This window comes from Macaca mulatta, chromosome 10 (assembly GCF_049350105.2).
Source record: "Macaca mulatta isolate MMU2019108-1 chromosome 10, T2T-MMU8v2.0, whole genome shotgun sequence".
NCBI lineage: Eukaryota > Metazoa > Chordata > Mammalia > Primates > Cercopithecidae > Macaca > Macaca mulatta.
The window spans coordinates 9,231,985-9,256,321 of record NC_133415.1 but is presented as its reverse complement, the minus strand read 5'-3'; the positions used below and the strand labels follow the sequence as shown (position 1 = coordinate 9,256,321).

The window sequence follows — 24,337 nt, the reverse complement described above, 5'->3', positions numbered from 1 at the left end:
CCTCTACTAAAAAAACAAAAGATTAGCCGGGCATGGTGGCGCACGCCTGTAATCCCAGCTACTCAGAGAGGCCGAGGAGGAGAATCGCTGGAACCCAGAAGGCGGACGTTATAGTGAGCTGAGATGTGGCGCCACTGCACTCCAGCCTGGGAGACAGAGTGAGACTCCGACTCAAAAATAAATAAAATAAAATTAAATTAAATTAAATAAAAATAAAAATAAAATAAAATGTTTAAAATATTGGGAGAATTACCAAAATGTGACATAAAGACAAAGCGAGCACATGCTGTTGAAAAATTGGCACCAACAGAATTAGACTTGATCAAGGCACGGTTGCCATAAATCTTCAATTTATAAAACGAAAAAAATCCCAAAATATCTGTAAAGTATAATAAAGTAGAACGCAATAAAATGAGGTATCCCTGTATTTCCAAAGCTTCTAGGTGGTAATAACAATAGCTAAAATGTATCTAATGATTACTTAAGTCTGGCAATGTTCTAAAAGCTTTAGTTATGAACTAATTTAACTGGCACAACCACCCACGAGGTAGGTACAATTATTATTTTCCATTTTCTAGACAAAAAAAGACAGGCAGAATAGTTATTTGCTTGAGGTCACATTGCAAACAAGTGGCAGACCTGGGATTCAAAAATCAGGGGACTGGCTGCAGAGACCACACTCTAGATAGTGAATCGTAAAGCACCCATCAACCAACACCACATGGTTTACCTGAACAATTCAGGCATCTTAACAGTGTCACACAGAGACATAAACAATAATACAGTATAGTATCTCTCACTGTTCGGTCACTTGTTTCAAGGTTAATGTTAGAGTAACATGAGTCCATGAAAATAAGATCTTGTTTTGTTTGCAGTAATATGGACTAAATAATTGGACAAAAAACTGGATATAATATATACATATTTCTAAAAGTAACAAATCTAACAAGATAGTGAGGTATTACCAAATTAATATCCTGAAAAGGATGGAAATCCAAAGAAAGAGGCAAGACCTGGGGCATCTGTTGATTTGCCAGTGGAGGCCCAGAAAGTGTCTGGCTCACTCCAAGGCCTTGCATAGGAGATAACTCATAACTCGTAACTCAGTAACGTGCTCCTCACCCCCAGCGAACCTGTGAACTGAAGCCCCAAAGGGCTGTATCCTAGGAGTAAGATTGAAATAGAAGTAAATCAGTCCTCCCATGGACTCAGTTTCAAACCATCTGGATAGTCCAGAAAAAACTCAAATCTTCAACTCTTTTTTTTTTTTTTTTTTTTCCTGAGATGGAGTCTTGCTCTGTCCCCCAGGCTGGAGTGCAGTGGCGCCATCTCAGTTCACTGCGACCTCCGCCTCCCGGGTTTGTACAATTCTCCTGCCTCAGCCTCCAAAGTAGCTGGGATTACAGGCACCCACCATCACGCCTGGCTAATTTTTGTATTTTTAGTAAGGAGGGGGTTTCACCATGTCGGCCAGGGTGGTCTCGAACTCCTGACCTCAGGTGTTCTGCCTGCCTCTGTCTCCCAAAGTGCTCTGGGATTACAGGTGTTAGCCACCGCGCCTGGGCTTCAACTTGTATTAAAACGATCCTTATTGGCTAGTGCGGTCAGTCACCTGGAAAAAGACATCACACTCAAAGCCTCTAATTATTTCTATAAACAATTTTTCAAATACCATATCTAGCACACAAACATATGAACAAAGTACCATGAGTAAGAACGAGAGGCAGTTATAGATCCAAAGGAACTCCAAAACTGGAGATATCAGGCGACTATAAAAGAACTATATTTAGTATGTTCCAGGAAATAAAAGTGAAGTTTGAAAAATTTAGCAGGCAACAGGAATTCATAAACAATGTAGCAGATTTAAAAAGAATCACAACAGAAAAATACAGTAAGATATTGGTAAGAACTATCCATTGAGTTATTAAATTAAAAGCAGACTAATCGGCTGGGCGTGGTGGCTCATACTTGTAATTCCAGCACTTTGGAAGGTTGAGGCAGGTGGCTCACTTGAGGCCAGGAGTTCAAGACCAGCCTGGTCATCACGGTCATCATCTCTACTAAAAGTACAAAAATTGGCCAGGTGTGGTAGCACACACCTATGGTCCCAGCTACTTGAGAGGCTAAGGCACAAGAACTGCTTGAACCAAGGAGGTGGAGGGTGCAGTGAGAGCCAAGATCATGCCACTGCACTGCACTCCAGCCTGGGGGAAAGAGTGAGACTCTTGTCTCAAAAAAAAAAAAGCAGATTGGTCAAAGAGAAGATTAATTGAAGACAGGTCAAAGTAATCTACACGGAATGAAAAATAGAAAAGAAAAAAACACTTGTAATGGATGCCATTTAATCCCAGCACTTTAGGAGGATTTAGGCAGGCAGATCAGGAGGTCAGGAGATCGAGACCATCTTGGCTAACACGGTGAAACCCTGTGTCTACTTAAAACGCAAAAAATTAGCCAGGTGTGGTGATGCATGCCTGTAGTTCCAGTTACTTGGGAGGCTGAGGCAGGAGAATCGCTTGAACCTGGGAGGCGGCAGTTGCAGTGAGCCGAGATCTCACCACTGCGCTCCAGCCTGGATGACAGAGTGAGAATCTGTCTCAAAAAAAAAAAAAAAAAAAAGAAGAAGAAGAAAAAGAAATCACAAAAGAAAGGGTGACTAAAAGGTTGAACATATCCCTGTATGGTTGGACTCTTAGAATGAGAAGGGAATGAAGGCAAGGCAGTAAGTGAGGAGAATTACTGGGAATTTTCCAGAACAAATAAGAGATACCACCAAAGATTCAAGAATCTTAGTGAATACAAAACAGATGGTCTCTATTACCTAGAAGGTCTTCCAAAAATAACATGAACCTGTTCTCTCAGTACCCACAGTTAAATATCTACTGTGGTCCTACTAGGGGTTATCACAGGGTGTACTATATAGACAAACTTATAACACTCAGTGTGTGAGGAACTCAAAGTCAAGGATTTAGGAGAGGTATTTTCAACTGTAAAGATTTCCCTACCCAGCCAGGGAAGGTGGCTCACGCCTATAATCCCAGCACTTTGGGAGGCCAAGGTAGGCGGATCATCTGAGGTAAGGAGTTCAAGACCAGCCTGGCCAACATGGTGAAACTCCATCCCTACTAAAAATACAAAACTTGGCCAAGAGTGGTGGTGGGTGCCTGTAATCCCAGCTACGTGGGCAACTGAGGCAGGAGAATCACTTGAACCCAGGAGGCGGAGGTTGCAGTGAGTGGCGATTGTACCACTGCACTTCAGACTGGATGACAGAGCAAGACTCTATCTCCAAAAAAAAAAAAAAAAGAAAGAAAAAAAAAGACATGAAGGAACCTTAAATGATTATTGTTAAGTGAAAGACATGAATCTGAAGCAGCTACGTGACTTTATAATATTCTGGAAAATGCAAAACTGTGAAGTCCGTAGGAAGATCAATGATTACCAAGGATCCAAGGGAAGAGCGGGAAGGATGAATACGGGGAGAGCACAGGTGACTCCTGGCATAATGAAACTATTCTGTATAACACTGTATTAGCAAATGCAAGACATTATACATTTGTCAAAACCTACAGAACATACAATGAAGAATGAACTCTAGTCAGTCGCTGTGGCTAGCACCTGTAATCTCACCTGAGCCCAGGAGCTCAAGGTTACTGTGAGCTATGATTGCACTACTGCACTGGCTGACAGAGCAACATGCTGTCTCTTTTTTTAAAAAAAAAAAAAAAAAAAAAGGTCAGTCATGGTGACTCACGCCTCTAATGCCAGCACTTTGGGAGGCTGAGATGGATGGATCACCTGAGGTCAGGAGTTCGAAACCAACCTGGCCAACATGATGAAACCCCATCTCTACTAAAAATACAAAAATTAGCCGGGCATGGTGGTGGATGCCTGTAATCCCAGCTACTCAGAAGGGTGAACCAGGAGAATCGCTTGAACCCTGGAGATGGGAGGTTGCAGTGAGCTAAGATCATACTACTGCACTCCAGCCTGGGCGACAGAACAAGACGCTGTCTCAAAAACAAACAAAAAAGGTCAAATATGAACTGAACTTGAAGTATCAATATTGTATATCAAGTGTAGCAAATGCACCACACTAATATGATACATTAGTAATAGTGGAAACTATGGCCGGATTGAGGGAGGGTAAACAGGAACTCTCTTATTGCTCATTTTTTCTGTAAACCTAAAACTGCTCTAAGAAATAAAGTCTACTAACATTTTTCTTAAAAAGTTCATGTATCAGGAAAAACAAACCACAATGAGACAGCACTTCATACCCAGTAGGATGGCTATAGGAAGGAAAACAAAAAATTACAAGTGTTGGTGATGATATGGAGAGATTGGAACCCTCACATATTGCTGGTGGGGCCAGGCACAGAGGATCACTTGAAGCCAGGAGTTACCAGACCAGCCTGGCCAACATGGTGAAACCTTGTTCCTAAAAATACAAAAATTAGCCAGGCATGGTGGTACACACCTGTAATCCCAGCTATTCGGGAGGCTGAGGCACGAGAAACGCCGGAGCTCAGTGAGTGAAGCCTGTAGTGATCCACGATCACGCCACTGCACTCCAGCCTGGGCCACGCGTGGGAATATAAAATATTCAGCCACTGTGAAAAAGTCTGGTGGTTCTTCAAAAAGTTGAATACAAAATTACCATGATCCAGCAATTCCACTCCTAGGTAGATACTCAAAGTAAGTGAAAACAGGTATCCAAACAAATAGATATACACACATGTTCATAGCAGCACTATTAAAATAGCCAAAACATGGAAACAACTGAAATGTCCATCAACAGATGAACGGATGAACACATGGTGGGGTATACATAAAACTGAGTATCCAGCCATGAAGAGGAATGAAGTACTCTTACACAATACAATGTAGACAAATCTCAAAACACTATGTACTAAGTGAAAGAAGCCAGACATGAAAAGTCATATATTGTACGATTCCATCTAATGAAATATCCAAAGTAAGTAAATCTAAAGACAGAAAGCAGATTGGTAGTTGCAAAGGACTGGGAGAAGGGAGCAAGGGGAGTAACTGCTTAATGGGTACCAAGTTTATTTTGGGACTAGATACAGGTCGTCATGGGTGCACACACTGTGAATGTAGTAAATGCCACTCAAGTGTTCCCTTAAAAATGATTAATTTTGTCACGTGAATTTCATATCAATTAAAAAAATCTGGCTGGGCGCAGTGGCTCACACCTGTAATCCCAACACTTTGGGAGGCTGAGGCAGGAGGATCACTTGAGTTCAGGAGTTCAAGACCAGCGTGGGCAACATGGCAAAACCCCATCTCTACAAAAAAGTACCAAAATTAACTGGGCATGGTGGTGCGCACCTGTAATCCCAGCTACTGGGGTGGATGAGGCACAAGATTCGCTTCAGCCTGGGAGGCGGAGATTGCAGTGAGACGTGATCACACCACTGCACTTCAGCCTGGGCAACAGAGCCAGATACTGTCTCAGAAAAGAAAAAAAAATATCTAAAAAGGTATAACTGAGAAGAACCTAGGACATGCAAGAGTGAGTAATTCATTACATAGTCTTCCCCTTTCCTCTTCTTCCTCTTTGTAGCTGGGACTACAGGCACGCACCACTATGACCGGCTATTTTTTAATTTTGTAGAGACAAGGTCTCACTATGCTGCCCACGCTGGTCTCCAACACCTGGGTTCAAGTGATCCTCCCACCTAGCCTCCCACTGTAGGCGTGAACCACTGTGTCCAGCCTCCTTTACACCTCATTCCCATGGCTATGCATCTCGGCCCTGCAAAAACATGAAACGTGGAAGAACAGACTGGTGGTTGCAAAGGACTGGGAGAAGGGAGCAAGCTATCTGGGAGGTTTCTAACACTAAACTAAATATTGTTTCTTTGAACACTGACCTACTTCTCCCTTAAGAACTGCGTGCAAGTACTAAAAACTAACCTTTCACCATCATCTTCCTAAAATATTCTTGTGATACCTTCTGCTACGCCCTTGGAAGGGCCTCAAGACAATTCATGTATTCACCCTAAGACAGGTTCCTCCAGTGTGATGCCAACCTTTCTGCCCACCTGCTCAGGACCTCGATTTTGCCAAGATCGCTAGCTCTCACTAAGCTTTACTAGAATTAACCAATGTTTTCTAGAGCCTTTCCCTCTCTATGGCCAATTTTATTTTCAAATGTTATTTATGTACTTTTTGGAGAGGAGGTCTCACTACGTTGCCCAGGCTGATCTCCAACTCCTCGCCTCAAGCAATCCTCCCACCTCAGCCTTCTGAATAGATGGAATTACAGGCATGAGCCCCCACAGCCAGCTCTATGGTCAAATTCTTACAATGTATTATCAATGATCTAGTTTGTCTGTTTCCCATACAACACTGCTGAACACGCTGAGGACAAGTACTAGGACTCATCCCCAAACTCTGAAAAATGGTGCTTCTCAGTTGTTTCCCCATTTGGTTTCTTTTCTTCTACTCTAAAATACTAGACCCAATATGCTTAATTCTTTTTCGTTTTTTTGTTTGTTTTGTTTTGTTTTGTTTTTGAGATGGAGTCTCACTCTGTCACCCAGGCTGATGGGCACTGGCATGATCTTGGCTCACTGCAACCTCCACCTCCCAGGTTCAAGCGATTCTCTTACCTCAGCCTCCGTGTAGCTGGCATTACAGGCACATGTTACCACGCCCAGCTAACTTTCATATTTTTAGTAGAGATGCGGTTTCGCCATGTTGACCAGGCTGGTCTTGAACTCTTTTACTTCAAGTGACTCACCCGCCTCGGCCTCCCAAAGTGCTGGGATTACAGGCATGAGTCACCAGGCCTGGCCTCAATATACTTAATTCTTTACCTACATTGTTTTTCATGGCTTCAAAAAGGTTCCTAACCACCAAAACTAATCCTCGGCAAAGGACAAGTCTTCCCTACGCCAAAACGAAATACCACTTGTTTGTCTTTTTTTCTACATTGTTTTTCTCTACCTCTAAAATGATTGTTTGTTCATGTGTTCAATGGACTGTAAAGGATATGGCAGCGGACAATACCATAATCTTGCCCTCAGGGAGGACTGCGGGAGGAGGGCAAGAACACGTTTAGAAAGGTATAATAGGCCGGGCACAGTGGCTCATGCCTGTAATCCCAGCATTTTGGGAGGCCGAGGTGGGCGGATCACAAGGTCAGGAGTTTGAGATTAGCCTGGCCAACACGGTGAAATCCCGTCTCTACTAAAAACACAAAAATTAGCACGGCGTGGTGGCAGGTGCCTGTAATACCAGCTACTCTGGAGGCTGATGCAGCAGAATCACCTGAACCCGGGAGGCAGGGGTTGCAGTGAGCCAAGACTGCACTACTGCACTCCAGCCTGGGGGACAGAGCAAGACTCCATCTTGGGGGGGGAAAAAAAGAAAGGGATAATAAAAAGCAAAGATTAAAGGTGCACCAGACAATTACAAACGTCATGAAGGAAACATCCAGTTAAGGGAATGTTAGATTTCATGGAGGAAAAAAAATTTGAGAAAGGCCTTGAAATATAATTGTCTCAAAAGATGGAGAACTGGCCGGGCGCGGTGGCTCAAGCCTGTAATCCCAGCACTTTGGGAGGCCGAGATGGGCGGATCACGAGGTCAGGAGATCGAGACCATCCTGGCTAACACGGTGAAACCCCGTCTCTACTAAGAAATACAAAAAATAGCCGGGCGAGGTGGCAGCGCCTGTAGTCCCAGCTACTCGGGAGGCTGAGGCTGGAGAATGGCGTGAACCCGGGAGGCGGAGCTTGCAGTGAGCTGAGATCCGGCCACTGCACTCCAGCCTGGGCTACAGAGCGAGACTCCGTCTCAAAAAAAAAAAAAAAAAAAAAAAAAAAAAAGATGGAGAACAATCTCATGCCTGTGATCCCAGCACTTTGGGAGGCCAAGGTGGGTGGATCACCTGAGGTCAGGAGTTAGAGACAAGCCTGGCCAACATGGTGAAACCCCATCTCTACTAAAAATACAAGAATTTGCTTGGTGTGGTGGCGGGTGCCTGTAACCCCAGCTACTCGGGAGGCTGAGACAGGAGAATGGCATGAACCCGGGAGGCAGAGCTTGCAGTGAGCCAAGTGGAGATTGTGCCACTGCACGCCAGCCTGGGCAACAGAGCGAGACTCCATCTCAAAAAAAAAAAAGATGGAGAACAGAAAAGAGGACACAGACCCAGACCTGGAAATAGAGGCACCTCTGGGACACCAAGCTGCAGCAGAGAATACAAAAGTGGGGAAACCAGGAGATGGAGCTGAAGAGGCAGGGCAGGGTCCTACCGTGGAACCCTGAAGACCAAGGTAAGGTGTCTAAATTTAATTCAGTCCATAATGAAAAGGATATGACAAGAGCTACCTTTCAGAAGACTTTCTGGCAGTAGTTGGGAAGACACTAGACCAGGGACTGGGGAAGAAGGGTTACTATTCACGAAGCTACAAGAGCTCAGGCAGGTCCAGCACTATGCTCATTCAAACCACTGCCAATCTCTACTTCCACAAGCCTTGACCTGTCTCCTACTTGACTGGTTCCCTCCACATCTCTTCAAGACACCTCTCTTCAATTCCCTCACTTAAAATCGCTGACTAGAAAGGACAAATAGTCTGTTCTAAAGAAGTGATTTAAAAAGTGAATATTGTGGACTGATATAACCTTCTGGTTCACAGTTTTTACAACAAATACGTTGGCTCCTACCGTGTGCCAGGCTCTACTCTAGGAAACAGGGATGCAGACAGGGATGGAGTAGGCCAAGTTTCCATTCCATGGTGTTTACATTTTGTGAAGGAAACAGACAAAAAGACAAGACTGTCAGATAAATGCTGTGAAGGAGAGAGAATGGGGCAGAGGGAGAGAGCATGTACTCATGTGGGGGCTGCGTGGGCTCAGGTGGGCAGGGAAGGCCTGTCAGTGTGGGGAGAAAGCAGCAGCCACATGGTGTACATTTTCACAAAGCATACATTTTACATTAAAATGGAGCAACAGGTTTTGAAGCCACATAGAGCTGCATGATAGCCCTGGCTCTATCACTTAGTGGCTGAGTAACCTTTTCCAAATGAATGAATCTCTCTTCAGTCTGTTTCTTTATCCCCATTTTACAGATAAAGTATTGACCTTATTGGGTTATTCTGAGATAATTAAATAATGAATATAAAAAGTGCACTGTGCCTGGTACTTGGTAACTACTGATTTACTAGATCAGTGATTAAATACACATAGAAATTATTTTGCTGCTGTATCTAAACACTAGATTTAGCAAAAACTGTCCGAAATCAGTACCAATCATAATCCCAAATGCCATAATCCTCAATGTTAAAATCCCAAAAGACTAAAGTCTAAAAATCCCTAATGTTTAAAATCACAACCCCAAAAGATTAAAATCCCAAATGTTGAAATTCCAAAAGCCAAATTTTGGGGCAGGGGATTTGCATAGTTTTGGTTGTACACAATAGTTACACCATGCTAGGTGGAACTATGACCTTGCTATTGTCATTATTTGGAAATTAAGTATGGTTTAAGGAGATGCCTATGGGTACCAAGTTGCCAAGGATAGATCTGTGGACTTAATTTTAGCTATCAACTTGACCGAACACCTAGAAACCTGGTAAAGCACTGTGTCGTGTGTGTCTGTGAGGGTGTTTCCGGAGATTAGTGTGCGAAGTCTCAGTAGGCAAGGACGGCCCTCTATGTTGGTGGGTACCATCCAATCAGCCAGGAGCCCAGAGAGTACAAAGAAGGTGAATTGCTGAGAGCTGGGACAGACTTTTCTTCTGCTGCTTTGGACATCAGAACTCCATGCTTGCCAGCCTTTGGACTCCAGGACTTAATCAGTGGCCCCCTGGGTTCTGAGGCTTTTTGACCTTGGACCGAGAGAGAACACCATTAGCTGAGGCCTTTGGATTTGCACTGAGGTATGCTACTGGCATCCCAGGGTCTCAAGTCTGCAGATGATCTGTCGTGGGACTTCTCAGCCACCATAATTATATGAGCCAATTCCCCTAATAAATTCTCTTATATATCTATACCCATATCCTACTGATTCTGTCACCCTAGAGACCCCTGACTAATACAGATTTGGTGTTGGTGAAGCTGAGTATCATTTCTTCTTACTTTATTCTTTACAGCACAATTGAAGAGATCTGTGAAACTGTTTCCTCGCAAAAAGGCTCTGGTAAGTGTACAAAGCTACTTAATGGCGAAAGATAAAAGTTTAAAAGCTAATTATCACTGGTGCTGCAAAAGCAGAAATTGCAATGGCCAGGCAATAATCAGACTTTCAAATAGACAGTATATACTTATAAAATTTGTGGATCACAACCACTTTGCAAATAAAACTGTAGCAAGTGTTTTGAGGATCGCAGAAGTGAAAACGCAGACAAAAAATACATGAAATCTCCTCTGCCAAATTATTCAATGGTGTATGATTTCTGCTCCCTCACATGTAGTGCCAATTCGCTATGCTATTTTATCTTCACATCATTTCTAATACTGGAAGTATAAATTGTGTAGAGACTTAGAGAGTTCTAATTAATTCTATGCATTTTTTTGCAAACTGAACTCCACAAAAGTGCATTATCATAACACTGACTTTGTAAGCACTGGCTGTGTACATAAAAATGTGGAAGCCAGGTGTGGTGGAGCACCTGTAGTCCCGGCTACTAGGGAGGCTGAGGTAGGAGGATCACTTGAGGCCAGGAGTTTGAGGCTGAAGTGCACTATGATCATGCCTGTGAATAGTCACTGCACTCCAGCATGGGCAACATAGCTAGACTACGGTCTCTTCAAATAAAATTGAAACTGGCCAGGCGTGGTGGCTCACATCTGTAACCCCAGCACCTGTGAAGCCAAGGTGGGCAGATCACCTGAGGTCACGAGTTTGAGACCAGCCTGGCCAATATGGTGAAACTCTGTCTCTACTAAAAATACAAAAATTAGCCAGGCGTGGTGGTGGGGCACCTGTAATCCCAGCTACTTGGAAGGCTGAGGCAGGAAAATCTCCTGAACCCAGGAGACAAAGGTTGCAGTGAGCCGAGACCAGGCCATTATACTCCAGCCTTGGCAACAAGAGTGAAACTCCGGGCCGGGTGCGGTGGCTCAAGCCTGTAATCCCAGCACTTTGGGAGGCCGAGACGGGCGGATCACGAGGTCAGGAGATCGAGACCATCCTGGCTAACACAATGAAATCCCGTCTCTACTAAAAATACAAAAAAATTAGCCAGGCGAGGTGGCGGGCGCCTGTAGTCCCAGCTACTCGGGAGGCTGAGGCAGGAGAATGGCGTAAACCCAGGAGGCGGAGCTTGCAGTGAGCTGAGATCCAGCCACTGCACTCCAGCCTGGGCGACAGAGCGAGACTCCGTCTCAAAAAAAAAAAAAAAAAAAAGAGTGAAACTCCGTCTCAAAAAAAAAAAAAAAAAGTTGAAACTTCCTCAGTAAACGAGATGTCCTTTTTCTGTATCTGCTTTTGTGAAAGATAAAATTCGACAAGATCTCTGCTCTTCAGGCTACTGCACATATAGTGATGACCCATCCTGGTTTTTACTACCTCATCAAAAGACCTAGTTTGTCCATCATGGTATTTCAGAAGACCACAGTTAAAAAATGTAACACCCATGCAACTGTTGTTAGTATACTGAGTCAGTAAACTTGCAAAATACATTTGTTACTATTTCATTGTGTACTAGGCCATTCCTGCATTGCTATAAAGTAATACTTAGAAGAAAAGAGATTTAATTGTCTTACAGTTCTGCAGGCTGTACAGAAGGCATAGTGGTACCTGCTTCTAGAAGGCCTCAGGAAGCTTCCAATCATGGCAGAAGGCAAAGGGGGAACAGGCATATCACATGATGAGGACGGATCAAGAGAGAGTGTGAGGTGCCACACTTTTAAACAGCCAGATCTCGCCAGAAGTGGCTCACTGTCTCAAGGACAGCATCAAGGGGATGGTACTAAACCATTCATGAAAAATCCACCCACATAATCCAATCACCTTCTACCAGCCTCCACTTCCAATATTGGGGATTACAATTCAACATGAGATTTGGGCAGGGAAACATATCCAAACTATATTAAGTGGCCTATGAAGTGTTGTCATGTTTTTGTTTCTCAAATAAATCCCCCTTAAAAATGTAAATAAGTGTTTTGTCTGTTTTTTGTTTTCTTGAAGACGAAGTCTTGCTCTGTTGCCTAGGCAACGTTATCACAGCTCACTTCAACTTCTGCCTCCCAGACCCAAGAGATCCTCCCACCTCAGTCTCACAAGTAACTGGACTACAGGTGCATGCTACCTTGCTAATTTTTGGGGTTTTTTTTGTTTTTTTTTGGTAGAGACAGGGTTTCTCCATGTTGCCCAGGCTGATCTTGAACTCCTGGGCTCAAGCAATCTGCCCACCTTTGCTTCTCAAAATACTGAGATTACAGGTGTGAGACCCTGTACCTGGCCAAACAAATGTTTTTGTTTTTTTTTTTTTTGAGACAGAATCTCACTCTGTCACCCAGGCTGGAGTACAGTGGCATAGATCTCAGTTCACTGCAACCTCTGCCTCCCATGTTCAAGTGATTCTCGCGCCTCAGCCTCCCGAGTAGTGGGGACTACAGGCACATGCAACCATGCCTGGCTAATTTTTGTATTTTTAGTAGAAACGGGGTTTTGACATGTTGGCCAGGCTGGTCTCAAACTTCTAACCTCAAGTGATCTGCCCACCTAGGCCGCCCAAAGTGCTGGGGATTACAGGTGTAAGCCACCATACCTGGCCCAAATAAGTGTCTTTTAAATAATTTTTTTTTAATTATTTTTTCCAGAATTACATTTTTTGGATTTTGGTATTTTGAGATTTCAGTATTTGGGATTATGGCATCAAGAACTGTGTCTTTTAGGCCAGGCACAGTGGCTCATGCCTGTAATCCCAGCACTTCGGGAGGCTGAGGTGGGCAGATCACCTGAGGTCAGGAGTTCAAGACCAGCCTGGCCAACATGGCGAAACCCTGTCTCTACTAAAAATACAAAAAAAATAGCCACGTGTGGTGGCACGCACCTATAATCCCAGCTACTCAGGAGGCTCAGGCAGGAGAATCGCTTGAACCCAAGAGACGGAGGTTGCAGTGAGCCGAGATCGCACCACTGCACTCCAGCCTGGGCAACAGGGCGAAAGTCTGTCTCAAAAAAAGAAAAAAGAAAAGGAAAAAAAAGAACTGTTTATTTCAGAACTATGGCCTATACCCATCTGAAACAAATATTCAAGAAACCTTTGGGAGAGCTAACATCTACAAACATAAACTTGGGTAATATTTTATAAAACAGTCTTAAAAGTCACCTTTATCCACACACAAGACAGTTTTAAAAGCTTTTGAGACTGAGTTCAGCTCTGTCGCCAGGCTGGAGTGCGGCGGCACGATCTCGACTCACTGCAACCTCCAACTCCCAGGTTTAAGTGATTCTCCTGCCTCAGCCTCCCAAGTAGCTGGGATTACAGGCACGCGCCACCACACCCAGCTAATTTTTGTATTTTTAGTAGAGATGGGGTTTCACCCTGTTGGCCAGAATGGTCTCAATCTCCTGACCTCATGATCCACCCACCTCAGCCTCCCAAAGTGTTGAGATTACAGGCATGAGCCATCGTGCCCAGCCTTTAACAGCTTAAAAAAAAAAAAAAACACTAGAGTAACAATCTTGGCATTTTTAAACGTATATAATTATCCCTATATATAACTATTTCAACAAAGATAACTTTTCATACAACCATTTTAACTCTGGAATAAAAATACTGTTATAGTGAGATTTTTTCAAATATTTAATTTAGTAGAGTCAAATGTTTAACAAAAAATAAAATATGAAGTATATAGTATATATTGTAATAAAAGGCTAATAAAACTGAATCAGGTCAATAAGAGAAGGAAAATATTGGTTTATAAAACTAAGGCCTTCAAGTGACAGGGGGCCATTGGAAAAAAAAAAAACTCAGGCTTTACTCATTTATAAGTGGCAAAACAAAAAAATTCCTATTTCCCTATTCCCTAATGATTTAATGTAAACTAAAGCAGAGAGAATGCATTAGTTACTCTTCCTTAGAAACCTATACCACCTATTAATTTGCTAATGAAATCAGATACATGACTTCTACATGATCAATGTTGTGACTTTACATTAGTAGAGACGCTAATTGAGTTGCATTGTGTCATTGGGTTCCAGGGGGAGAATTTCCTAACGAATCACTCACTAAGAAAGCTTCTTCAACATATACAGGATAGGCCAGTATCAAAATATTTAAAAAAAAAAAGTAAGTAGAGATAATACTTGGTCTGTTGAAAAATATTTATTAAACTTCTCTAAAAAGGATGAGAAACATATTATCTCAACTACTATAATCAGATGTCAATTCCAATTCCTTAGTAATATTTTCAAGATTTACACCTTAAATATAGGCGTATGAAAAACCAAAAGCATCAACAAAAGTTTTATATAAAAAGTTATGCTGGAATATTAAAATCTAATATTTTGATTTTGAAAGCAAGTTGATTTTTTTTTAAATCCTGAAAACAGTAAAAGTGAACTGGCATTCCTTGAAAAGCTGAACAAAGTAAGTCAGTAAAAACAAGTAATAAATTCATTAATTCAGAAAGGATTCTGAACAATGAACCAAAGAGAAAAAAGGAACTGAAGAGGCCGGGCATGGTGGCTCATGCCTGTAATCCCAGCACTTTGGGAAGCCAGGCGGGCGGATCACCTGAGGTCAGCAGTTTGAGACCAGCTTGACCAATACGGAGAAACCCTGTCTCTACTAAAAATACAAAATTAGCAGGGCGTGGTGGTACATGCCTACAATCCCAGCTACTTGGGAGGCTGAGGCAGGAAAATCGCTTGAACCCAGGAGGTGGAAGTTGCAGTGAGCCAAGATCGTGCCATTGCTCTCCAGCCTGGGCAATAAGAGCAAAACTCCCTTTCAAAAAAAAAAAAAAAAAAACCAGTAACTGAAGCTTCCACAGTATATTCCTTTGAGAGCTGGCAGCAAAATTTTATTTCATTTATTGAGTCACTCAAAAATATTTGCTAAGCATTAGCTACATACCAAGCACTGTTCTAGATGCTAGGAATATGATGGGGAACAGACAGGTCCTTGCCCTCACACAGCAGACTATTCTCCCAGGTAGATCCCAGGATCGCACTTTCCAGTTCCACTCCACTTTCTTTTTCTTTGTTTCTACAATCCAAAACTAAACTCTTCCTCTTCAAATGGCCACAAACTTATCCTGCAAGTTATATTCCAATTCATTTAAATTAAACCGATTCACACAGGGTACAAGTTAAGGGCATAGAGTCCAGAGCCAGGGTGCCTGTGGTGTCATAGATATATACTGGGTTTGGTCCAGCTCTTGTAACAGTCTTCTATTATAATATTGGGTATGTTAAGGCCTGGGGAAACAATCTCTCACCTGCCCTCCATTCACCTGCCCTAAGGCAGGACTCTAATCCTTCCCCACTTTTCAGACTGTGGCTCTTAAGACCCTCCTCAGAGGGCGTACCACCCTATACCCTGGGAGAAGAAATACTGACATCAGGAAACTTCCATAAAAATCCAAGAGGAGCTGGTCCCAGCACTTTGAGAGGCCAAGACGGGCAGATCACATGGTCAGGAGATCAAGATCATCTTTGCCAAGACAGTGAAACCCCATCTCTACTAAAAATACAAAAATTAGCCGGGTGGGGTGGCGCGCGCCTGTAATCCCAGCTACTCTGGGGGCTGAGGCAGGAGAATCGCTTGCAGTTGCAGTGAGCCAAGATCATGCCACCGCACTCCAGCCTGGACAACAAGAGCAAAACTCTGTCTCAAATAAAACAAAAAAAAATTCAAGAGGAGGTCCTTTCTGCTCTGAAACTCCTCTGTCTATAGAAGATCCCCGCCTCTCTTCTCTTCTGCCTATTAAACCTCTGCTCCTAATCTCCTCATGTGTGTCTGTGTCCTAAATTTTCCTGGAGCGTGACAATGAACCCCAGGGTATATAGCCCAGACAACGTAGCTGCTTCATACTGGTGGCCTCGTCTGGGATATCAAATTTCAACATTCATTGAAACTGTGAACAGAGGAGCGAACTCCAACTCTGTCCTTTCATTCTGAGGCTCTTGGTCTCCATTTTAGACCCTTCTCTCTATAGAGAGCACTGCTGTTTCTCTTTCTTTCCTCTTTTGCCTATTAAGCCTCCACTCCTAAACTCGAAAAACAAACAAAAAACACCCCCCCCCCCCAAAAAAAAAAAAAAACCCAAGAGGACAAGGTTTGGGGATCTTCTGGATGCTGAACACATGGAGGTTCCAGGAGGGTGGTGGCCAGGAGGGCATGGAAGCTCCATGCCCCTTCCACCAAACACTGCTTCATGCATCTCTTCAACTGTATCCTTTCCAATATCCTTTATTTAAAAACTCGTAAATCGAAGTGTTTCCCTGAGTTCTGTGAGCAAATCAACTGAACTCAAAGAGGGGGCTGTGGGAACCCCAACTTTAAGCCAATCAATCAGAAGTTCTGGAGGCCCTGGACTTAGGACTAGTTTCTGGAATGTGGGGCACAGTCTTGGGGACTTAGCACCCAACCTGTGGCATCTGACACTATCTCCGTGTAGTCAGTGTCAGAACTGAATTAGATGACACCCTGCTGGTGTTCGCTGCTTGGTGCGTAGGGAATAACCCACACACATTTGGCCACAGAAGTCTTCTGTGTTGATGACTGTTGTGGTTTGAAAGTAGAGGAGGCCGGGCGCAGTGGCTCAGGCCTGTAATCCCAGCGCTTTGGGAGGCTGAGGTGGGCGGATCACGACGTCAGGAGATCGAGACCATCCTGGCTAACATGGTGAAACCCCGTCTCTTCTAAAAAATACAAAAATTAGCCAGGCGTGGCGGGCGCCTGTGGTCCCAGCTACTCGGGAAGCTGAGGCAGGAGAATGGCTTGAACCGGGGAGGCGGAGCTTGCAGTGAGCTGAGATCGCGCCACTGCACTCCAGCCTGGGGGACAGAGCGAGACTCCGTCTCAAAAAATAAATAAATAAATAAAAAGGTAGAGGAAAAGGCCAGGTGCGGTGGCTCACGCCTGTAATCCCAGCACTTTAGGAGGCCAAGGCAGGTAGATCACGAGGTCAGGAGATAGAGACCATACTGGCTAACACGGTGAAACCCCGTCTCTACAAAAATACAAAAATTAGCTGGACATGGTGCTGGGCGCGTGTAGTCCCAGCTACTCGGGAGGTTGGGGCAGGAGAATGGCATAAATCCAGGAGGCAGAGCTTGCAGTGAGCAGAGATCGTGCCACTGCACTCTAGCCCGGGCGACAGAGTGAGACTCCGCCTCAAAAAAAAAAAAAAAAAGAAAGTAGAGGAAAAACATGATTAGAGGTGAGTTTTTCCCAATTCCCAATCCTGGATCTGCTACTTAATAGTTGGGTGACCTTGGTCAAGTCACTCAACCTGTGATTCAGTTTCCTCATTTGAAATAGAGGTAATAACATTACCTCCTAATTTTTTTGTCAAATGTTTAGAACAAGTCCTAGCCCTTGGAATTTATTATTTATATAAAAATATTCACATTGTTGGCCGGGCACGGTGGCTCATGCCTGTAATCCCTAGCACTCTGGGAGACCGAGGCGGGCAGATCACAAGGTCAGGAGATCGAGACCATCATGGCCAACATGGTGAAACCCCGTCTCTACTAAAAACACAAAAAAATTAGCCAGGCGTGGTGGTACGCGCCTGTAGTCCTAGCTACTTGGGAGGCTGAGGCAGGGGAATCACTTGAACCCGGAAGGAAGAGACTGCAGTGAGCTGAGATTACGCCACTGCACTCCAGCCTGGCAACAGAGTGAGACTCCATCTCAAAAAAAAAAAAAAAAAAATTCACATTATGTATTATTAAAAAGGTTTGGGTACATAAAATACCCTTGCCAATCTGTTTTGGAATCAAAATGGGTTGATGCCAAAATTTCCTGTAAATCCATTTTATTTAAGCCAACTGCTAAATTTTACAGATCCTTCCTATGCAGACTAGGGCTTTGGCCATGAGAAAATCAGAACAGTAAGAGGCCAAAATGATCAATTCATCATCTATTTCCGGCCCTTCCCTCTCTTTCCCACCACCATCCCTCCGCAGTCAGAACAATGCCCCCAACCATGTATTCACACCTCTCTCCACAAAACTTTGTTCCATTTATGAGACTCAAGTGCCCCAGCCCCAGGTTCAAAGCTATTCCTACCTTGCTCTCATACTATTAGGCCCATGCTCCCTTCTGACCTTCCCCTCTCTGTCATCTCCAGGCCCTTAGCCTGACAGCCCAAGGTTTGACTGATAATATGCTACATACTTTTGAGCCTTGGTTCCCAAAAGACCTCTCTTAGGAATGCTTTTCCCCACTCTTCCACTTGTCTCTCTCTCGTCCATCCTTCAAGGTCTACCCAAATGCCCCCTCCTCTACAACCTTCTCCAATATTCTTCCCATACTTAATCAGGAGGAACAGCTTCTTGCCTAGTTCTCCCCAGCACTCCAGCTACACCACCATTACAGCCTTATCAATCCTTCATAGGTTTGATAAATATTAATTTTCCATATTGGACTCTCCCATAGACCCTGAACTCTAAGGAAAAGTGAAGTGTTTTGATTTTTTTTGTGCCTAGCATGGCAACTACTTAGCAATCTTGGCTGAACAAAAATTTTCCTTTTTTCTTTTATTTTCTCTGATGTGTTTCATTCCCATAGGCTTCATTTGGCCTGTGTCCCTTATCTTTAGGGGAAGCCAACTTTCAGCACATATGCTAGCCAACATAGCAAAGTTTTTTGTTTTTTTTTTTTTTTAAAGAGACATTTAACAAATTATGCAGGCTGTGATGTCCTTCATTCCAGCTCAAATTTCTCCTACTGAATATGCTAGAACTTAAATCCACTTCCACAAAGACTTCAACAAGAGAAGATGAAAATCCTATTCCTGCTATATTTAAACTCACATCTATTAGGAAAAAAACCCAAAAAAGTAGCATTAAGTTCAATGCATAGTGTACCTTTTCATTTACATCTGTCTACTAATGTGCAGGTACTGGTAAATCTGTTCAGGTTCATTTACACTGACTGTATGTTGCGTTTATTTCTGGCTGGAATCTGGCAGGCATGTTCTCTGTACTTCTGCCATGGAGTAACAATTCTATTTTATTGTTCTAAAATTCTCTAAGGGCCAGGCACAGTGACTCACGCCTGTAATCCCAGCACTTTGGGAGGCCTAGGGGGAAGATTGCTTGAGGCCAGGAGTTCAAAATCAGACCTCGGTCAACAAAGCAAGACCCCGATCTCTACAAAAGAAAATAAAATTAGCAGGGTGTGGTGGCATGCGCCTATAGTCCCAGATAGGAGGCTGAGGCAGGAATATCATTTGAGCCCAGGAACTCAAGGCTGCAGCGAGCCATGATCATGTCACCACACTCCAGCCTAGGTGACAGCACAAGACCCTGTCTCAAAAATTAAAATAAAACCCTCCAGGAGAAATACCGAGCATTCCTTACAGGGCAGGTGGTTCTCTGGGTTTGTCACCTAAACTGCTAATATTCCATCTGACCCTGTCTGCAATGGTTTTCCTGCTTGTATTTTCTCTGGATTTTTTTCCCCTATTCTTTTCTGATTTTAGTTACTCTTAGAAGAGCCTTGCAAGTTTTCTACAACAAATCCAAATTCAACATTACTTTAATAGAATTATGTGAACAGGACATAAAGACATCGATTAATAAGGCATGGCGATCACCTAAGAATATACAAATTTGTGATGAAACAGACACATTTTATTTTAACTGTAATATATGGCTAGAGATGGGGAGGAGGGAGAAGTAATAGAGAGCAGAGGCTCAGAGGCAAAATGGTACATTCATTCTCAATGTACTGACAGGCAACAATGCAGACGATGGGGCTATAAAAGCAAAACACAGCCCTGACTATAAGGGCCTTATAGCCTAGTGAAGTGGTGTTTGAAAATATTCTGCAAGTCTTTTTTCAGCAAAAATCTTATGTTGATATACCCAAAAGATAAGAGAGATGATGAGTTGCTCTGGCTGGAGTTGGGAAGAGGATGACTCTCATTTCTACCCCAGCCAGGCCACCTGTGCCCCAAAATGCCTCTGCAGACTTGGGAGAGCCCAGCACGGAAGAGATGAGAGTGCCCCCCCCGCTTACTCCCATCTTATTCTGTTTTGATATAACACTTACTACACTGCCACCTACCTACACAGCTAGTGCTACATACATATTTTTTAATAACATGTGAGGGCTCTGAAATAATTTACAAGTCACTGGTCTAATAAATGGGATTGGCAGAAGTGTATGGGGAACAGTGGAACTGCCAGACACAAGGCACAAAAAGTTGTGTCCAAATCACTGGAATCCAAAACTAGACAAAGAATTATAAAGGTCTGACCAGTTTCTCCAAAATCCCAAGAAGTAGAAAGCTCATCTTAACTACTTTCTTTGTCCTTACAATTATTGTTTCCTGGCCGGGCGCGGTGGCTCAAGCCTGTAGTCCCAGCACTTTGGGAGGCCGAGACGGGCAGATCACGAGGTCAGGAGATTGAGACCATCCTGGCTAACACCGTGAAACCCCATCTCTACTAAGAAATACAAAAAACTAGCCGGGCGAGGTGGCGGGCGCCTGTAGTCCCAGCTACTCGGGAGGCTGAGGCCGGAGAATGGCGTGAACCCAGGAAGCGGAGCTTGCAGTGAGCTGAGATCCGGCCACTGCACTCCAGCCTGGGCTACAGAGCGAGACTCCGTCTCAAAAAAAAAAAAAAAAACAAAAACAAAACCAATTATTGTTTCCTTAGTCAGCTCTATCTGCTTGGCAGGGAAGTTTCTTAAAATCTTCCATGCTTTCTTGAATTCTCCAACTCTCCACACCCCCTCCTCCTCCCTAGGCAGAGGATTTTCAGTGTGCAAAGAGTATTCCTTACATTCCTGCCCTGTGTGCAGCCTGCTTCTCACCCACACACCTCTGCTCGCACCTCTGCTCTCTTCTGGGAGAAGGATATTCTTACTACCCAACGCCAATCACAGGGGATCACACTGGGTTCTGAGTTCCCCAGGAAAGTCCTCAATCCAACTTCCTCTCAGTCTCCTGCATCTTCGACACCATCCTGTGTGCTGGCTCCTCATCAGGATTTACGCATGCTCTGGTTTCTCATATACTTAGGATTTTCACTTCAGGATGGTGCAAAAGTGACAAGCATTCAGTAGGAACCCTACTTTGAGTACCCACACAACTATTCTGCTTCTCACTTTTTCAGTTTAGTATTCAATAAATTCAACACTTTCATTATAAAATCGGCTTTGTGTTAGATGATTTTGCCCAATTATAGGCTAATGTAGGTGTTGTGAGCACATCTAAGGCTAGGCTAGGCTATGACATTCAGTAGGCTAGGTGTATTAAATATACTTTTGACTTAGGATGGATGGGTTTATCAGGACATAACTCCATAAGAAGTATTTATATTAAAAAAAAAACACATAAAAGAGTTCTTCTCTTAATCCCAGATTCTCCCTGCATCTGTATTTTACTTTTCTCCAACAGCCAAACTTTAGGAAGGTCTGACTCCCAATTTACTGTCTTCGCTTCACCTTTCTCATCAACACATGATAATCTAGCTTCAGTTATCACTCCCCAGAAGCCTGCCTCCCTCTCCACCCAACTGACATTTCTCAGTAAACTTGTCTACTGCCTCTGACATGAAAAACTCTTCCCTGGTTCCATGCTCTCTGGAGTTTCCTCCAGCTTATCTGGTTGTAGCCCTGCTGCTATTTAAGAGCCAACATGCTCCCTTAATTTTTCACTTTTCTCAGTTTCTGTTCTGGGCCCGTGAGCACTTGTCATTGTTAGCAAGAATAACATAACTCCCTGGGGGGTTCTGAAACTACGAAACCTGTTAGGGGCTGAGACCCAAGCTAAGTCTCTAATACTAGCAGGATATGCCCATCACTTAGGAAACAAGGTAGAAACAACTTCTCCACATATTCACCTTCTTCATCTACCACTAAGGGCAATCTCATGTACTCCTACGCTGGAATTATGATACATATGCAAACCTCCAAGTCTTAATCTTTAGGCCAGTTCCTTCTCCTAAATGGCAGATCTGTGCTCAAACACGTGATGCCTTACAAGCATCTCAAACTTACATTCAAAACCAAGTTCATCACTTTATACCCTATTCCAAACTTCGCTTCCTCAGTTGTTTTCTAATTCAATGAATGGCAATGCCATCACCTAGTTTCCCAAAAGAAGTCTTGCCTCTCCTTGGCACCTCCTCCCTCACCAAGTCTACCTTCAACAGCTCTCATCCTAACACCACTGTCCTCAATAACGTCACTTAACACATCTGGCCCACTGTGTATCAAATACTGCTGCCTATATAGCAGTGAAGGAGGCACGCTTAATCCTGAGAGGAAGAGGGAGGTAAACAAAAGGACAAGATAAATTCAGGCTGTTCATGGAGGCTCATGCCTGTAATCCCAGAAGGATCGCTTGAAGCCGAGTTCAAGACGAGCCTGGGCAAAGTGAGACCCTTGTCTCTATATTTTAAAAATAAATAAATTAATTTTAAAAAGTTTTAAAGAATAGATAGATTCAGACTATAATAAAAGCTATGAACAAAACAAGGCAGGGTGATGCAATGGGGCACTACTTTAGACAGAAAGGGTCAGAGAAAACCTCTCAGAGGTTACATTTAAGTTGAACCTGAATGACAAACAGAAACAAGTCAAAGATTTGAGAAGCAAAGTGTTCCAGACAGAGGGAGGAGCCAAGGTAGAAATAAGCTTGAGGAGTTCAAGAAACAGGGAAGGCCAACAAACCCATAGCTTAGGGAGCAAGGAGACCAGGTCAAACGGGTTCAGAGGGAGACAAAGGTTAGATAGGACCCTGCTGACCACCATGAAAGCAATGAAAAACCACTGGAGCATTTTAGGAAGGCAATTGACATAATCTAATTTGAATTTTTAAGAGATCACTTTAGCTGATAAGTGGAAAAAATGGTTTGGGAGGAAGGTAAAAATAGGGGGTAGGAAAAACAGGAAACTAATAATACAGTTCAGATAAGAAGGTATGGTTCTTGAGATGAGAGGGAACAAATTCATAAGACACATATATGCATATGGTTTTTGTGTGGCACAATCACAGCTGGCTGATGCAATACTCCCACCTCAGCCTCCCAAGTAGCTGAGACCACAGATGAACATCACCATGCCTGGTTAACTTAAAAACATTTTAGAGACAGGGTCTCACTGCGTAGACCAGGCCTCTCTAAAACTCCTGGGCTCAAGCAATCCACCTGCCTTAGCCTCCCAAAGTGCTAGGATTACAGATGTGAGCCACCACAACTGGCCCAAACTCAGGATATGTTTTGAATATAACGTGAACAGAGGCTGCTGGGCAATTAGATGTTGAGAGTGAGGGGGAAAAGGAATCAAGAACAGTTCCTGGGTTGTTTCTGGCTGCAGGTTACAGGTGATTTTTACAGTTAAATCACATACAGCATACGATTTAATCAGTTTTGATGAGTGCCTATCAAGACCTAACCATTTTCATACTCTAAAAAGTTCCCTCACATCTTCTCCTAGTCAATCCCTTTCTACCCAAGAAGCAAGACCAACCTGAAATCTAGTTCACAAATAAGTTCTGCTCATTCTGGAATGCTGTTAAGTGGGATCACCCATTACGTATGTTTTTGTTTGGCTTTTCACTGAGCATAATATTTGTGAGATTAATCCTTATTACACGCATCTGTAGTTTGTTCCTTTTTATTGTTTGTGGTCTTCCATTGCATGAACATGATGACTTGTTATCCACTGTCTCACTGATGGACATCCAGACTGTTTAGTTTTGGTTATCATTTGGCTATCAATATTCTCATATAAGTCTTATTTGTGGACATTTTCATTTCTCTTGGATAAATACCTAGAAATTAAACTGCTGGGTCACAGGGCAGATACATGTTCAACTTTTTGAGAAACTGCCAGTTTTCCAAAGTGGTTGCATCATTTTATACTCCCATCAGCAGTGCATTCAAGTTCCAGCTGCCTGAGTCCTACGTGTTTTGCTTAAATAATTCTTACCTATGCCACAACCAAACTCACAGTCTTTCAGTTCTTCAAACATATTTCATTCTACATCTTTTTTTTTTTTTAGACCTTTGTAGATACACTCAGAGGACACTTTCCTCCTTGCCCCATCCCCTTTGCTGCCTCCTATTCATTCAACAAATACCCTGAAGGATGAGAAAAAGGCTAGCCTTGCCAGAGTGCTATGGACAGAGGAAACAGTATATTAAAAAGTTCCAGAT

General features: G+C 43.3%; 1 protein-coding gene and 1 long non-coding RNA gene across 8 annotated transcripts in view; one reads left to right on the top strand and one right to left on the bottom strand.

Moving 5' to 3' along the window:
- The window catches only part of TCF20 (transcription factor 20), a 187,201-nt gene that overhangs the window by 79,724 nt on the left and 83,140 nt on the right, over window positions 1-24,337 (bottom strand). The window lies entirely within an intron of this gene.
- Window positions 12,768-16,025, top strand: LOC144331668 (uncharacterized). The gene is made up of 2 exons (XR_013399011.1): window positions 12,768-12,926; window positions 14,711-16,025. It is a non-coding gene; the product is annotated as an uncharacterized LOC144331668 (long non-coding RNA).